This window comes from Bos taurus, chromosome 10 (genome assembly GCF_002263795.3).
Source record: "Bos taurus isolate L1 Dominette 01449 registration number 42190680 breed Hereford chromosome 10, ARS-UCD2.0, whole genome shotgun sequence".
Lineage (NCBI taxonomy): Eukaryota > Metazoa > Chordata > Mammalia > Artiodactyla > Bovidae > Bos > Bos taurus.
The window spans coordinates 67745509-67762851 of NC_037337.1; the positions used below are offsets into that span (position 1 = coordinate 67745509).

A 17343-nucleotide genomic window follows, 5' to 3' on the forward strand; every position below is an offset into this window, starting at 1 on the left:
TCACTTTCATGCATTGGAGAAGGAAATGGCAACCCACTCCAGTGTTCTTGCCTGGAGAATCCCAGGGACAGGGGAGCCTGTTGGGCTGCAGTCTATGGGGTCGCACAGAGTTGGACATGACTGAAGCGACTTAGCAGCAGCAGCAGCAGCAGCAGCAGCAGCAGCAGCAGCCTTACTGAAGGTATATAAAACATTACACATAGCCCAGCAGTTTTAAAAAGCGGTGAGGATTGAGGTGTGAAAAAATGATGGGATTCTCTATTAGAGTAACAGTAAATTCTAATACAGTAGAGGGATGGGTCCATCCCTTCTGAATGGGTGTGTTCAGAAGAAGCCAACCACCATATACTTTTCCAAGGAAAATATCTAGTTCATTAATGTAGTATTAGTATATTACTCCTTGATAAAACAAATGATTTAGCAAGGAAATGCTGGTAACTGAGCTCTGTACCGGAGAAGGCAATGGCACCCCACTCCAGTACTCTTGCCTGGAAAATCCCATGAACGGAGGAGCCTCATAGGCTGCAGTCCATGGGGTCACTAAGAGTCAGACACGACTGAGCAACTTCACTTTCACTTTTCACTTTCATGCATTGGAGAAGGAAATGGCAACCCACTCCAGTGTTCTTGCCTGGAGAATCCCAGGGACAGGGGAGCCTGGTGGGCTGCCGTCTCTGGGGTTGCACAGTCAGACACGACTGAAGTGACTTAGCAGCAGCAGCAGCAGCAGAGCTCTGTACTTTTTGCAAAGTATCTTTGGTATTTCAAAGTAAGACTTGGCACTAAGAGCATAGTTATGCCTGGTGGAAAATGTCAGCAAATCCTAAAATTGCAGAATATGTTGGTGGCATTTTTTTTAAAGAGCTCACTTTTGAGCAAAATCAATGCCCTGGACCATTTTAGCAAGCTGATGTAACTAGGTTACCTTAGCCAGGCAGCCTTTCCTTTGCTACAGCAGGTGCCTGTGAATTTGGTGTGCTAAAGCTGAGGAAGAAGAAGGACAGGCTGGCTAGTTTTGTGCTAATGCCGCAGGCTCCCCCATAGTAAATGTCAGTGATTTGAAAATATCGTTTTCTTAAAGATTTCAAAGTGTCACGAGTTCCTACTCATTTATTTAAAGAACACAAACACGCATTCACAGATTCTTTTCCCACAGGTTTTATCAACTTCTAGCATCATTAGTTTAGGATTGTTCCAGAAGCATAGCAAAACAAAATTATTTTATTTATTACACTATAGCAGCGCTTGCCCCCAAAGAAGTAGGTTAGTGTCCCCACCCCCCCACCAGTTTATTTCCTATCCAGCAATCTCCCATCCATGAATATAAGTGTGTGTGTGTGTGCGTGCATGCTAAGTTGCTTCAGTAATGTCTGACTCTTTGTGACACTATGGACTGTAGCCCACCAGTCTCCCCTGTGCATGGAATTCTCTGGGCAAAAATACTGGAGTGGGCTGCTATGCCCTCCTCTAGGGGCTCTTCCCAACCCAGGGATCAAACCCAGGTCACTGGCATTGCAGGAGGATTCTTTACCATCTGAGCCACCAGGGAAGCTCCCATATGTGTGTGTATGTGTGTGTGTGTATACATATGCACACACATATATGGGTGAAGGCAATGGCAACCCACTCCAGTATTCTTGCCTGGAGAATCCCATGGACAAAGGAGCCTGGCGGACTACAGTCCATGGGGTTGCAAAGAGTTGGACATGACTGAGCGACTAATACACACACACACACACACACACAACGCTAGTGGTAAAGCACGTGACTGCTAGTGCAGGAGATGTAAGAGACGCAGGTTCTGTCCCTGGCTTGGGAATATCCCCTGGAGGAGGGCAGGGCAACCCACCCCAGTATTCTTGCCCGGAGAAGCCCATGGACAGAGGAGCTTGGTGGGCCATAGTCCATAGGATCGCAAAAGATTCGGACATGACTGAAGTGACAGTATGGCACAGCATACACATATATGTACTAGGATGTTTTTAGCTATTTTCAAAATTTTTAGGAAGTCCTATAATGTCTTAAATAGTAATACAATTTATTGTTTTATATAAAAAGAAGTCTCAAGGATTATTTTAATCAGAAGTTCAATTATGGCATCAAGGATGCAAGATACTTCCCTCTTTCTGCTTTGCCCTCCTCTCATGTTGTCTGCAGCTAACGTCGCTCATGATTCCAGGATGGCAGTTGCACTGCCAGGCACCATGCACAGGCACAGTTCTAGCAGCAGAGGACAAACTTTTTCTTCTTGTGTGTTTTTCTCTCTCTTTTCTTGTTCTTAAGTACACTTTTATTTATGAGAGTAATGCATTTCAGCAGAAAATAATGTCTTTTTACTAAAGGTAAGAAAAACCTTTTCTGGATATATCTCGGGTTTCCCAGGTGTGCCAGTGGTAAAGAACCCAACTGCCAATGCAGGAGACATAGAGGCTCGGGTTCAATTCCTGGGTTGGGAAGATCCCCTGAAGGAGGGCATGGCAACCCACTCCAGTATTCTTGCCTGGAGAATCTCATGGCCAGATGGAGCCTGGCAGGAAAAACCTTTTTCAGGTATATCTCAGTAAACTTCCCTTTGCATTTTATTAGGTAGATTTGCATCACATACCCAGGCCTCAACCAATCCCCGACAAAGAGTTTGGGACCACTCAAGTGATGACTTTGCTGCAGTGTTTCTCACCTTTGGCTTTTGGTGGGGTAATTATCCTTTTGGAGGAATAATTGCAGTGGCAGTGCTGAACTCAGTAAGCCGCTGAGTAGCATCCCTGGCCTCTCCTGTTAGATGCCAACAGCAATTCTCCCCAAGCTGTGGCAATCAGAAGTATCTTCAGACGTTGTTGAATGTCCCCTGGGGGACAAAATCTATCCCCCCACTGACAACCACTGGCTTAGGTCAGTCATTGTTCATCACATGGATCTGGGCCCATCTCCCCTGAAACACACAGAGAGTGCCTAAGCCCAGGATTCTGTTAGCAAGGAAGAAAAGGGAAATTGCTATTTTATAGACAGTCAATGGACAGTGACTCCTCCCTTCCTCTATCATTTTTTTTTCTTGCCATTTTTCAACAAACAGATCAGAGCCTTATCAAAAATATGAAAGATAAAAGAATGAGTTACCTGGTATTACCCGATGAATGCTAGTTCCTGTCTAAATGCCAGGTGGATAGTATTAATATAAATATCCTTATGTTTATATTATTATAAGGCTAATATATTAATTATATATAATGATTAATATATTAATAATATATTATATATTATACGATATATTAATATATCTGATTAATTGGTGAATCAGAAAATTTGGTCAAAGGTAATTTGTATGGAAGCACCAAAATCATGATTGGTTGGTTGGGTTTTACAAGATGTTCCTACTTTTGGTCATTTTCTGGTACTAAGACCTTAGGTTTTGATTTTATTCAGGTTCTACTTCTACTGTACAAGACCTTTTACTCTTGTTATTTTTATTGATCATCCATTGATGATGAACTTATGCATCCTGGATTAACTTGTTTAGTGTGAGTAGGTATGAATATTTCGGAGAAGGCAATGGCACCCCACGCCAGTACTCTTGCCTGGAAAATCCCATGGATGGAGGAGCTTGGTGGGCTGCAGTCCATGGGGTCGATAGGAGTCGGACACGACTGAGCGACTTCACTTTCACTTTTCACTTTCATGCATTGGAGAAGGAAATGGCAACCCACTCCAGTGTTCTTGCCTGGAGAATCCCAGGGACAGGGCAGCCTGGTGGGCTGCCGTCTATGGGGTCGCACAGAGTCGGACACAACTGAAGTGACTTAGCAGCAGCAGCAGGTATGAATATTTTAAATAATTCGACAGATATGTATTGGGTGCCCATTATTGTCAGGCATGGATTCTGTGAAGGAAAGTGACAAGGCTGAAATACTGCATAGAGAGTTAGAGAAAGCTCTGAGGAGGTAACATTTCAGCCAAGACAGGGTCAGAATGGAGAGAAATTGAGGAAGGGGAAATTGCTATGAATCTGTGTTGGTGTTGTGGAAGCTGTCATCTGAATGTTGCTGAAAGGTCAAAGGGCACTTAACAACAATGGGCTTGTTTAAGGACGATACCTTGGAGGGAGGAAGACCTGAGACCTTGATTCGATTTTGCCTTGGCATTTCCCTAGAAGAGGTTGTTGTCTTACTTCCCTTTTTAAGTGTGCAGGTTACCATAAAGTTAGTTGATCTAAGGGACTTTTTTTTTGAGAAGTTAAATTTATTTTCAAAATTATTTTCAAAATTTTCCCAGTGATGCTGGGAAAGATTGAAAGCAGGAGGAGAGGGGGAAGACAGAGGACGAGATGGTTGGACGGCATCATTGACTAGATGGACATGAGTTTGAGCAAGTTCCCGGAGATGGTGAAGGACAGGGAAGCCTGGCGTGCTACAGTTCATGGGGTTGCAAAGAATTGAACATGACTTAGCAGCTGAACAACAACAATAAATTATAAGATATACTCATCTTTCTTGGCAGTTTGCTGCCCTGGTCCTTCTGCTTCCCTTTAGTTGCTCTTCTGTTTATCATGAATGAGGTTCTTTCTCCTGGCTGAGTAGCCTCTGCTGTTTCCCATCACCATCACCACGCTTCATCCGTGCATACCCTGGGCATAAGCTCAGTGCTTCACACATGCTCCAATGATTTCATTCAAGGAGAGGTTAACTGCATGCCTTAACCTGTGTAAACTTTAAATTTTGGAAAGCACTTTCATTTTTCTCACTTGTTTGAGCTTCATGGTAATACAGTGAACTAGGAAGGGAAAATCATAATCACACCTAGGAAGCTAGTTTTGCAGTAAAGAGGGGCCTAGAGACAAACTCCAGTGATCCTGCCTTTTGGTATCCTTTGTCATAAATGGAAGAAGTAGGTTGGGTTAAGAGTTCAGGGTTGTAGACGACTATCACAACGTGTTTTTCTTTTGAGGTAGGAGTGAGCTATTGAGGAGCCGTGATAGGTTCTTAGTTTTTATCTGAGTGGAGAGTACAAATCCATTGAACTGGGTCTTAATGTGACGTTTGCTTGCTGGTTTGAGATGACTAAGTTCTAATCATTGATAAAATAACCAAAGTAATATATCAATACTTTATAATATTTAGACCTTCTCTAAATACACAGACCTTCAGCTGCTGTGCCCCTGAAGTCCCTTAATCTGTTCTTCTGTCAGCACTGCTTCAATCCCACAACCCCACTGTGTCACACTGCTACCCAAGCAGGCCAGGGAACTCCCTCCCAGGTGTGAGGCATTGCACTGGTTCTACTAGCTTTTTGCAAAGTTTATTCCCATTGTACAGATGGAGAAACAATCAAAGAACTACTTGTCTCAAGTGGTTTCACTGCCTGCTACTCTGATTGTTTTCTTAGACTAGTGCTATTCAAAGTGTGGCCCACAAGGCAGCTGTAGAGTCAGTCCATGGTAAGGGCAGAAATGAGAGGAAGAGTTTCAGAAACTTTACTAGCAATTTGACAGAGTAACTTTATGTGTGCTGAGTTTAGTAATCAAGAATTTTGGCTGTTTAACACAACAATTTCACATTCTAGAAGTTTTAGTCAGTTATATTACATTTTACAAAATAGTTCACAATGCATTAAATATAAAAAAAATCCCTGCACGACTGGTTCTCAATCAGACACAGTCTGAAAAACACTGCATTAGACCAGTCTTTAATCAGACTCTAACAGTGAAGATATACTGGCCACATGGAAACCAGTGTCATTTTGATATTTGTGTTTTTTGCAGTTTCAGTGTCTTTAATCCATCTGCAATTTCCAAGAACGGTACAATGAGTGATATGGTAAGAGTTCTGGGGTCCTTGCTCAGTTTGGCTCTAATAATGAGGCAGGAGATAGACAGGCCCCGGGCTGAACAGTCTCTCCCCTGAGGAGAGAAACTCCAAAACAGTAGGAACTCCATAAAAGCAGGATAATGGAGGAGGCCGGGGCCTTTCCAGATAGAAGACGAGTGCATGCTAAGTCGCTTCAGTTGTGTCCAACTCTGTGCATCCCTATGGACTGTAGCCCGCCAGGCTCCTCTGACCGTGGGATTCTCCAGCAAAGAACACTGGAGTGGGTTGCCATGCGCTGCTCCAGGCGATCTTCCCAAGCCAGGGATGGAACCTGCTCTCTTTACATCACCTGCATTGGCTGGGGGGTTCTTTACCACCAGCGCCACCGGTAAGAGACCACATATTCCTCATATTCAAAGTTAAGGAAAACTCCTTGCCTATATCCATGCTCAGAAAAGGCTCCTTGGAGGTCAAAGAGAGGGGGCATCACCTCATAGTTAGTGATGTCAGCTGCCCATAAGTCTCTTGGCTAGAATTCATCATGGCTAAAAGATACACACACACATGGGGGGACCCTGAGAAATAGCAAATACAGACTCAGAAACAGGGAACGCAAGACGATTGGTCAAAGGAAACCTGGAAGAAATGACCCATAAAAGTGACTGCAAACTACCATGAGGGCGCGACTTTTAAAAGTGCCAATACTCTTTCACCTAGAAATTCCATTTCTGGGTATTTATCTTAAAAAATTTACATTCATGAAAATATCCTATGGTTTCCTTATAATGTCATAAAGGAAATAAGTCTGAGAATGAAGAACTTGGTAAATTTTGTATGTTCACTTAATATAATTTTACACAGTTTCTGAAGTGTTTATGAAGCTTATGTAGAACTAGGAAAAAATAGTTATAAACGCAAAAACAAAAAAGCACTCCAAACCAACAAGGATCCAAAATTGTGTGTACACTGTGAGCACAACATTGTAAAATAAATATGCATGAGAAAATGTCTATAGGAAAATAAGCTGAATGCTGAGTGCCTGTGTCAGGGTGAAGGAGTTTTTTTCTTTTATTGTCCTCATGTTCTATGATGTGGTCAAAATTATTTTTACAGTGAATACAATTTTCAGTTTAAAGGGTGAGTATAAAATAGCCTTCACTGGCACTCTCATTTGAAAGTATTAAAGTACCAAAACCCTCTTTTGTAGTCATCATTTACAATCCCTTACTCTTCTAAAGATCACATTTTGAGACTGTCAACCTCAAAGTTTATCAAATTGCTGGTAGGTATTACTGCCATTGAGGAGGGCATGACAACCCACGCCAGTATTCTTTCCTGGGACTCCCATGGATAGAGGAGCCTGGCGGGCTACAGTCCATCGGGTCCCAATAGTCAGACACGACTGAAGCGACTTAGCATGCACGCACGCATTCCTGCATTTGTATAGAAAAGAACGAAACGGACATTGCCAATCCCTTCATTTTACAAATAAGAACTCTGAAGCCCAGCTTCCCCAGGTAGTAGCAGAACCGAAACCTGAACCCAGATCTACCAGGTAACTACCAGTAATTTAACACCATTTAGATAGTTCCACCGACATCCACCCACGAGTATTAACAGACTTGCCATTGCTGCTGACTGTTGAACCCTGGCTTACTACCATTCTGGCTAGCTTGAGGGGTTGAGTCCTTTCTCTACAGGTCGTGCTCGAGCTTTCACTCTTCACCACTTGGGGGCCCGAAGAAGCCTCACCAGGTTTTCTCGCTGTTTAAGTGCCCCGACTCTGAATCCCCAAGCGCCCGAAGTGCCGCAGAAGCCCGGCAGGGGGCGTTGTGACCCTGACTCCGCGGCCCCTCCCCTGGCCAACCGTCGATTGGGCCGGCGCGTGACGTCACGCCGTTTTAGCCAAACAAATGGGTTTCGGGGCGAGCGTTGGGCTCCGCCGCGCCGCGCTGGGCGCTCGGTCTGTCTCAGCGGTGGGGAGCGAGCCAGGCCTCCGGCCGCCACCGCTGTATAGGGGTGTGCAGCCCCTGGCCAGGCCCCGGCCGGGGCAGGAGCGCAGGTGGGTCCGGGCTGGGGTGGGGCGTGGCGCGAGAGCAGCGCGGTCGGGGTCCGGCGGCGGCCACGGTGGCCGCTCCCCGCCCCCTCCCGCCGCCCGCCTGCGCTCTTGGGGCGCCGGGCGGGTGGGGGCGGGGGTGCCGCCCGCCGGTCCGAGGCTCGGTCTGGAGCAGGGACTCTGTGGCCTGCACCTTGTCCTGGGACGGCCTCCGCCTGCACACGGGCCGGGCGCTGAGCGCCCCCGCGGGGCTCGGAGGGTCAGGCGGGCCGGCGGGCGGGAACGGGGTCCCGGGTCTGGGTTGAAGCCGAGGAGATCCGGGATAGGCCCTGAGGAGTTTCAGGATCGTCTCTCCCATCCCCGGTACTGGCGGCCGGTGAGGAAGTCGGGCCCTGGGTGGGGGTTGTTTTGCCCGGTGGCTCCCGCCAGGGCTCGGCCGCTCCGTCCTTCCCTGTCCCAACGCAGGTGAGCTGGCGCCTGTCCTTAACCTTCTTTGGGGACCGGGCAGGACGGAGGCTCGGAGGCTTCTCTGGCCTCTGGGCTGGTGCAGGTCGACTGCGGTTCCGCCCCAGTCCGCGATGAAGTCACAGTGCTGTGGGTCCGCGTGTCTGTGACGTCAGGGGTTACGAGGATATGAGCTGTGATGTCACTGCAGGCCCTGGTGGGAACCCTGGCTCACAGAAGGGCCGGGAGGACCGGGACTGGGAAAGAAAGGAAGTTCAAGCTGCTGTCAACGCCTGGGGTCCCAGGGAATTTGAATCGAAAGTTGTTCGATATCAGCATTTTACAGTTTTAATGTAGTAGTTGTCAAGTTCTTTAACTTCATTTCGAACAAGCATTGTTACACAGTTCAATATAATATCCATTTGATTTAGGAAAATCTCAATCAGGAGGATTTTTTTTTTTTTTTTTGGTGGGGGTGGATGGTGGGTGTTTGATCTAAATGCTTTTCAGAGAGCTTAACTCGTAGTTTGATGGCTTGTGATCGGAATTGCTGAAAAAGAACCAATTTGAGTGCTGATGATTTCCTTACTCTTTCTTGCTATACAATTTTGAAATAATTTATCTGCCCATTTGCTTTTTTGTTGTTAAGAGAGTGGCTTGAAAGAGAGCGGCTTTTAAGTCAACTTTTTCTTTTGTAAAAAGGAAAGGAGGAGGTCTGAATTAATCCAATATTATTGTTAAATAATAATTACCTGGGGATTTAATTTATCCCAGGTTGTCCCTAGTCATGGATAATTGAGGGTTTCCTGCGGTTATAGCTCACCAAAAAGGCTTTTTCTTGTTTTCCTACTAAGACTGGGTGTAACAGTAAAATAACATATACCAGGAACTGCTTGCCTGGACAAGTAACTAAAATTTTGTCTGTAGTGCTTGCAAATATGAAACTACAGAATTTTTAAAAATGCCTTGTTTGTGAACACCGCTTTTCTTCCGAAGCTTTCCAAAGAGATCAGGCTAGAAGAGGAGCTAGACCTGCCGTTACTAGCTTCAAGTATTGCAGCATATCAGTACTTGGGCTCATCATTTCTTCCTCTCTATAAAACCATTTAAATAGAATCTAGTTTGAGAGGTAGATGGCTAAAACTTAAGCATAATTGCAATTTAGTGTCTTCAGCAGGAAACTAGGATGGGAGTCCTCAGTCCCTCCCTATTGACCTTGACTTATTAGGGGTTTTCTGTTGTTAATACTTCTTCTCTGATTTGCTCTTTAAAGGTGATTGAAAAGGTATTGCGTCTCTAGATTTTGCATCAACATGCTGGTGGAAGTTATGCTGTGTTTCTTTGTTTACTCAGAAAATGAAAGCAGAAATTTACCCTTGTTAATTACTGTTAGATTTGACTGGAAGTTTACAAAACAAGATGTTCTTGTAAATCTCATTTTAATACCATACTTTGGACATTCTACAGCATTGTGTGTACTATTTGAAAATTACAGGATACATATTTTAAAACATTAGGAATTGTGTGGTGACAATGTTTAGGCTCTGAAGACATAATTTGGTTTTTTGGATCCTCAAGGCTGATAAGTACCAAATTAACAATGAAATTGCTAATTTGAGGGTGTTAACCAAGCTACTCTTTAAAATTAAATGATCATGACAAGATATTATGTAATGGAGTTGAAGGAGGTACAAAAAGAACACTTTAATGTATCTATTCCAATGAGCCTTTTTGGGGGAGGCTAGATGGTGCTGCTCCGTCACTTCAGTCGTGTCCGACTCTGTGCGACCCCACAGACGGCAGCCCACCAGGCTCCCCGTCCCTGGGATTCTCACATGGATGCGTGTAAATTAAATGTAGTAGTGTACATCGGAAGGGGTGAAAGTCAAACTGTGTGTAAGTGGAAAGACACATAAATGATGATGATAAAATAGCTTCTCCTTGGCAGTGCATCTCCCCCACCCCCACCCATTGTGTTTAGCAGTTTAATGATTTTTTTTTTTTAATGGAAAATGAGTTGATAGGTGGTGAATAAAGGTCTTCATGTATTCTAATATGACTGAGAGACAATGAAAACTATAAAAAAAACAGCTTTGAATAGTTGTAAAACTAAACCAGCCATAACACGTAAACATTTTTACAGTTTGTTTCTACTTTGAGCAGGTTATTTTTCACCCAGGCCTTGCAGTTTTGGGACTAGGAAGCAGCTTTTACTTTTTATAAATGGAAATTTATTTGAGATCAGTATTATTTTGTTATTTTATCCAGTTGCTGTATTTAGGGGACTAAGTTAGCCAGTCATTAGTGATACAGCATCTTTCTAACAGATAAAAGCAAATATAAACAATAAAAGTACTAGAAATTCTTTAGGATATGTTTATTGGCTCAATTATTCTATTAATACATAGAATTAAAATTCTTATACACATTTTTTACTTCCTTTACTAATAAATTTATGCTCAGCCAGTTTAATTTGTGCAATTTTGATACTCTAGTAGCCCTGAATCTTATTTTCATATTTATTGGGGAGAGAACATACTAATGGTTAGAGACATCATTTAGTGTTACCTTCCAAAATTTGCAGCTGTTTAGAACCAGACACTTGAGAGAAGCTACTATGGTAGAATGAATGCCTTCCTTGTTAGGTCATGTGTGACAAAGGCAAAATTCAGCAAGTGCATAATCTGTAGTCCTTTGGAAGCAACAATAACAAAAAAACAGCAAATGAACTCCAAATGCATCTAGGTCATTGGGAATTGAATTCCTGTCAATTCTTACCCATGCATAATTTATCTTCCCCCCTTTAGTTCATGTTTATGGTACTTTGAAGCTGATGAACATACTGTATTATCTGGGGAAAGCATTAATGATTTAAATGTAGGTGTTTCTTAAAGTCAGTTGAGAGTTTGTCAGCCTTTTGTTTCTAGGTCCATCTTCTAGTTTGCTTTCCACAGAAGAGGCTCCAGGTCTTCCCTTTTTAAATGTTCAGCTCTGGAAACTTAGCACAAACATTTTTCAACCCTCAACACAGTGTAGATTTAAATGTGAAACTAAGCTCTGTTTGTGTATCATGTTATTATCAAGCATGGGTTTTACTCATACAGCAGGCATTTTTGGGTACTCTCTGCCAGGTCCTCAGCCAGGGACTGTGTGACCTTTGTTTTAACATTCTGTTGGTGTGGAAGGCCATGAGTCTGAAGGGCAAGAATTGGACCAAGAGGATGAACCATTTACGTTAACGCAGATTGGTCACAGGTTTAGTCTAACTGTGAGTCAAGGAGGTATTAGAAACTCAGGTAAAAAGAATGAGAAACAGATTATTTTATCCCAAGACAGACAAAGGGGTTAGTCTCCACAGATTTGGATTGTTCTAGAATGAAGGGAGCTTAGTATGCATTTTCTTTCAGGCAACAAGTACTCAAGACCAGAACTAGCCTGTGTAGTCAGTCTGAGACTAGAGATAGAGCTAGAGAGAAGAGGAATAATCCAGATACCCTCTAGAGGAATGTATATACCTTCTTTTTCTTCTTAAGATCAGTCCTTTAATTGACTAACTTCTGAAACAATGTGAGCCTCTCACAGCTTCATTTCCACTCTGCTTTTTTCCCCCCTATCATTTTATCACGAAAATTTCAATCATAGAAAAGTTGCAAGAATTGTTTATACATTGAATACCTAAATATCAACAACTTAGATTTTGTAATTCTTATTTTGCTACATTTACTTTATCTGTCCACGCATTCTGACTTCTCTGTCAATGTGTTTTATCAACCCATCTTATGTTTTGGTTGTATTTCAGAGTAAATATACTTTACTCTTTACTTGAGCATTCCTATCATGAACTATTATTGTGTAAATAAATAGTTTAACTTGTCCCTTAGTTTGAACAAGTTCATACATCTCTTTAACCCATAACCCTGTCAAGATATAGAACATCACCATCCCTACAGAAAGTTTCTTTGTGCACCTTCCAAGTCAATTTAGTTAAAATTTTAATCTCCTGCAATCTTAACTCCACCCTTCTGAAACTACCTGTTGAAAGGGCCTATTTGTTAGCACTGAATGTGGCATTATACTGGGGGTTCAGAATATAAAGAAGAACATAGCCCCTGCTCTATTTAAGCTTATAATTTAGTTTGGATTTTAGTTTGGTGTCTGATGAATAAATGTTCCATGAATTCAGAGGAGGCAACTTCGACTGCTGTGAAAGCTTTTTAGATGTGGGTCTTGGATTGGACTTTTATTTTAGGACCTAAAAAAGAGATTTTTTTTTTTTTAAAGAAGACTGAATAAAAGTTGTGATATTAAAAAAGAAGAAAGAAGGACTTCCTTGGTGGTCCGGTGGTTAAGAATCTGCCTACTAATGCACGGGTTCACTTGCTGGTCCAAGAAGATTCCACGCGCGGCAACTAAGCCCCATCTCCCGAAGCCTGTGCACCTAGAACCTGTGCTCTGTAACGAGAGAAGTCACTGCAATGAGAAGCCTGCTCGCCACAACTAGGGAAAGCCCACATGCAGCAGCGAAGACCCAGGACAGCCATAAAGAAAGAAAAAGAAAAACATATGGTATAAAGGAACTGTAGCACACAAGGGGCCCAATTTTGGAGAGAGTTTGAGCATTATTTTTTTTTTGAGAAAGGAAGCAATATGAAGAATGGATCTTAACCCAGTTTGTCATCTTTGGTATTTAGTTGAATGGAAGACATCTTCACATTTTTTGAATTCTCTCCTTTCTTGGTTCTCGTCTCTTATTTCTCCTGATTTATCAGCTTTGCTGGCAATTCTTTCTCTTCCAGATCCAAACTATCTAAACCTCTTTTTTTAAAAATTGAAGTATAGTTGCTGTACAATATTATGTAAGTTATAATGTGTACAGTTGTATGCAATAGTGTACCATATAACGACTGAATAACAGTTTTTTTGGGTGGGGGGCCATGCTGCACAATATGTGAGGTCTTAGTTCCCTGGCCAGGGAGTGAACTCGCTCCTCTTGCATTGGGAGTGTGGTGTCTTAACCACTGGACTGGGGAAGTCCTACAATTTTTAAAGGTTATACACCACTTATAGTTATTATAAAATATTGGCTATACTTGCTGTGTTATATAATATATCCTTGTAGCTTGTTTTTTACCTAATAGTTTGTACCTCATACTTCTCTACCCCTGTGTATCCTCCTCACCCTCCACAACTGTGGACCACTAGTTTGTTCTCTAGATCTGTGTGGCTGTCTAAAGCGCTGTTGTTAACTCTATATTGTGCTCCTTGTAATCTGGCCGGTAGCCTTTTAGGCTTTTCAATTATAATGCTTTCCAGGTCTGCTGCTGCTAAGTCACTTCAGTCGTGTCCAACTCTGTGCGACCCCATGGACTGCAGCCTACCAGGCTCCCCCGTCCCTGGGATTCTCCAGGCAAGAACACTGGAGTGGGGTGCCATTACCTTCTCCAATGCATGAAAGTGGAAAGTGAAAGTGAAGTCGCTCAGTCGTGTCTGACTCTTAGCAACCCCATGGACTGCAGCCTACCAGGCTCCTCCATCCATGGGATTTTCCAGGCAAGAGTACTGGAGTGGGATGCCATTGCCTTCTCCCTTCCAGGTCAAGCCTATATCTTTATCCAAAAGCTGTTAACTCTTGATAGGTTTCTAACTGCTAATAGGATGAGGCTTTTTTTTTTTGTTTTTTTTAATATTTATTTGTCTGTGTTGGATCTTAGTTGTACATGCAGGGTCTTTGTTGTGGCACATGGGCTTAGTTGTTCCATGCCATGCAGGATCTTAGTTCCCTGACGGGGACTCAGACCCATATCCCTTGCATTGCAAGGTGGATTCTTAACCACCGGAACGCCAGGGAAGTCCCAGGATGGTGCTTTTTTTTTTTTTTTTTAACATCCCTGTTTACTTTGTACTTATTTTACAAGAATCTGTAGCAAGAGCATCTGCTGTAAGTAGTTGTAGCAAATGGGATTTATTAAGAAAGAGGTAAACATTGAGTAGAGTGAGTGAACAAACTAGACTGAGTTTCTTGGAACAGACCCCACAGGGACATTATAGAACTTGCCTGAGAAGGGGCTACTGCCATTATGGGCTGTGTTGTTGAATCAGAAAGCTGATTTATACATGGCGGAAGTTTTCACTTCTTTGGGTAAAAATATCACTACATGTTACTTTTCACTCTCTATATCTTAAGTGATCTTCTTGGCCACACTTTGGTCTTACGTGAAACCTTTGCTTCAAGGGCATCTGAAAAATGTAGTTTTTAGCTGTCCAGCCTCTGTAAATCAGGGCGTCCATGTGAGAATAGATCGAAGTGAGTATTGAATGAGTCTACATCAGGAAGCTTCCACAAGCCTCTTATCCTTATCCATCAGAGGGCAGACAGAATGAAAACCACAATCACAGAAAACTAACCAAACTGATCACATGAATCACAGCCTTGTCTAGCTCAATGAAACTATGATCCATGCCATGTAGGGCCACCCAAGACAGACAGGTCATGGTGGAGAGTTCTGACAAAACATGGTCCACTGGAGAAGGGAATGGCAAACTACTTCAGTATTCTTTCCTTGAGAACCCCATGAACAATATGAAAAGGCAAAAAGATATGACACTGAAAGATGAACTCTCCAGGTTGGTAGGTGCCCAGTATGCTGCAGGAGAAAAATGGAGAAATAACTCCAGAAAGAATGAAGAGAACGGAGCCAAAGTGAAAACAGCGCCCAGTTGTGGATGTGACTGGTGATGGAAGTAAAGTCCAATGTTGTAAAGAACAATATTGCATAGGAAACTGGAATGTTAGGTCCGTGAATCAAGGTAAATTGGAGGTGGTCAAACAGGAGATGACAAGAGTGAACATTGACATTTTAGGAATCAGTGAACTAAAATGGACCGGAATGGGTGAATTTAATTCAGATGACCATTATATCTACTACTGTGGGCAAGAATCCCTTAGAAGAAATGAAGTAGCCCTCATAGTCAACAGAGTCCAAAATGCAGTATTTGGGTGCAAGCTCAAAAACGACAGAATGATCTCTGTTTCCAAAGCAAACCATTCAGTATCATGGTAATCCAAGTGTATGTCCCAACCACTAATGCTGAAGAAGCTGAAGGTAAATGGTCTGTGATGACCTATAAGACCTTCTATAACTAACACGAAAAAATGTCCTTTTCATCATAGGGGGCTGAAATGTAAAAGTAGGAAGTCAAGAGATACCTGGAGTAACCTAGGCAAATTTGGCCTTGGAGTACACAATGAAGCAAGGCAAAGGCTAATAGAGTTTTGCCAAGAGAATGCACTGGTCATAGCAAACACCCTCTTCCAACATCATTAGAGAAGACTCTACACATGGATATCACCAGATGGCCAACACCGAAATCAGATTGATTATATTCATTGCAGCCAGTGACAAGCTCTATACAGTCAGCAAAAACAAGACCGGGAGCTGACTGTGGCTCAGATCATGAACTCCTTATTGCCAAATTCAGACTTAAATTGAAGAAAGTAGGGAAAACCACTAGGCCATTCAGGTATGACCTAAATCAAATCCCTTATGATTATACAGTGGAAGTGAGAAATAGATTTAAGGGACTAGATCTGATAGAGTGCTTGGTGAACTATGGATGGAGGTTCGTGACATTGTACAGGAGGCAGTGATCAAGACCATCCCCAAGAAAAGGAAATGCAAAAAAGCAAAATGGCTGTTGGAGGAGGCCTTACAAATAGCTGTGAAAAGAAGAGAAGCGAAAAGCAAAGGAGAAAAGGAAAGATATACCTTTTTGAATGCGGAGTTCCAAAGAATAGCCTTCCTCAGCGATCAGTGCAAAGAAATAGAGGAAAACAACAGAATGGGAAAGACTAGAGATCTCTTCAAGAAAATTAGAGATACCAAGGGAACATTTCATGCAAAGATGGGCTCAATAAAGGATGGAAATGGTATGGACCTAACAGAAGCAGAAAATGTTAAGAAGAGGTGGCAAGAATACACTGAAGAACTGTACAAAAAAGATTATCACGACCCAGATAATCACAATGTACCAGTCTTAAATTTAAGAATTTATCCTTTTGTCTTTTTTTTTTTTAATCTAGATCACTCACCTAGCGCCAGACATCCTGGAATGTGAAGTCAAATGGGCTTTAGGAAGTATCACTGTGAACAAAGCTAGTGGAGGTGATGGAATTCCAGTTGAGCTATTTCACATCCTGAAAGATGATGCTGTGAAAGTGCTGCACTGAATTTGTCAGCAAATTTGGAAAACTGAGCAGTGGCCACAGGACTGGAAAAAGTCAGTTTTCATTCCAATCCCAAAGAAAGGCAATGCCAAAGAATGCTCAGACTACCACACAATTGCATTCATCTCATATGCTAGTAAAGTAATACTCAAAATTCTCCAAGCCAGGCTTCAGCAACATGTGAACCGTGAACCTCCAGATGTTCAAGCTGGTTTTAGAAAAGGCAGAGGAACCAAAGATCAAATTGCCAACATCCACTGGATCATAAAAAAAAAATGTATATTAATTAATAACATAAAATTGCCTATCTGAAGCTCTGAAATCACTCTTGGAACTGCCATAGAAAATTGATTAGCTGGAGTTTCTGAAGATGATTTTGAGTTTGGTAAGGAAGTCTCAAAGGACACATTTGCTCTATTGTTCTGGAACCAGGAGAGACAAACTTGTTTCCTAAGTAGAGCAAGAGATTTTATTTCAAGTTCAGTTATCAGAATTATTCTCTGGAGGTTTTTGGTACTTTCTACGTACCACTTCAGCCCTTGGGGGTAAGTTTCCGTGGTTCAGGCTGTCTTCTAGTTGAAGATCTGTACTATCATCACAGTAGTCCAGCTTATTTGGGATGCTATGAAGACTGTGAAAAATGGATCCTGAAAATAAATGCATAGAAAGTCTATAGATTTATACTTTAGGAATCATATCTTTCATTTGACATTTTTCTTTGCCCATGTTTTATGAAACGTTCCATGGTTATCTTGATAAAATAGTTAAATATCACCATTTTTAACTTGTGGAATTTCAAGTCCTATGTATTTATTCATTTA

At 42.4% G+C, this 17343-nt stretch overlaps 1 protein-coding gene across 3 annotated transcripts in view; it reads left to right on the forward strand.

The window, feature by feature from the left end:
* The first annotated feature begins 7709 nt into the window (after nucleotides 1-7709).
* FBXO34 (F-box protein 34) overlaps nucleotides 7710-17343 on the forward strand; it is an 82396-nt gene continuing 72762 nt past the window's right edge. The window contains 1 exon segment of one of the 3 annotated variants that reach the window (NM_001081611.1): nucleotides 7710-7860. The gene's annotated coding sequence lies outside the window, so the exon portion shown is untranslated. 3 annotated transcript variants of the gene reach the window in all.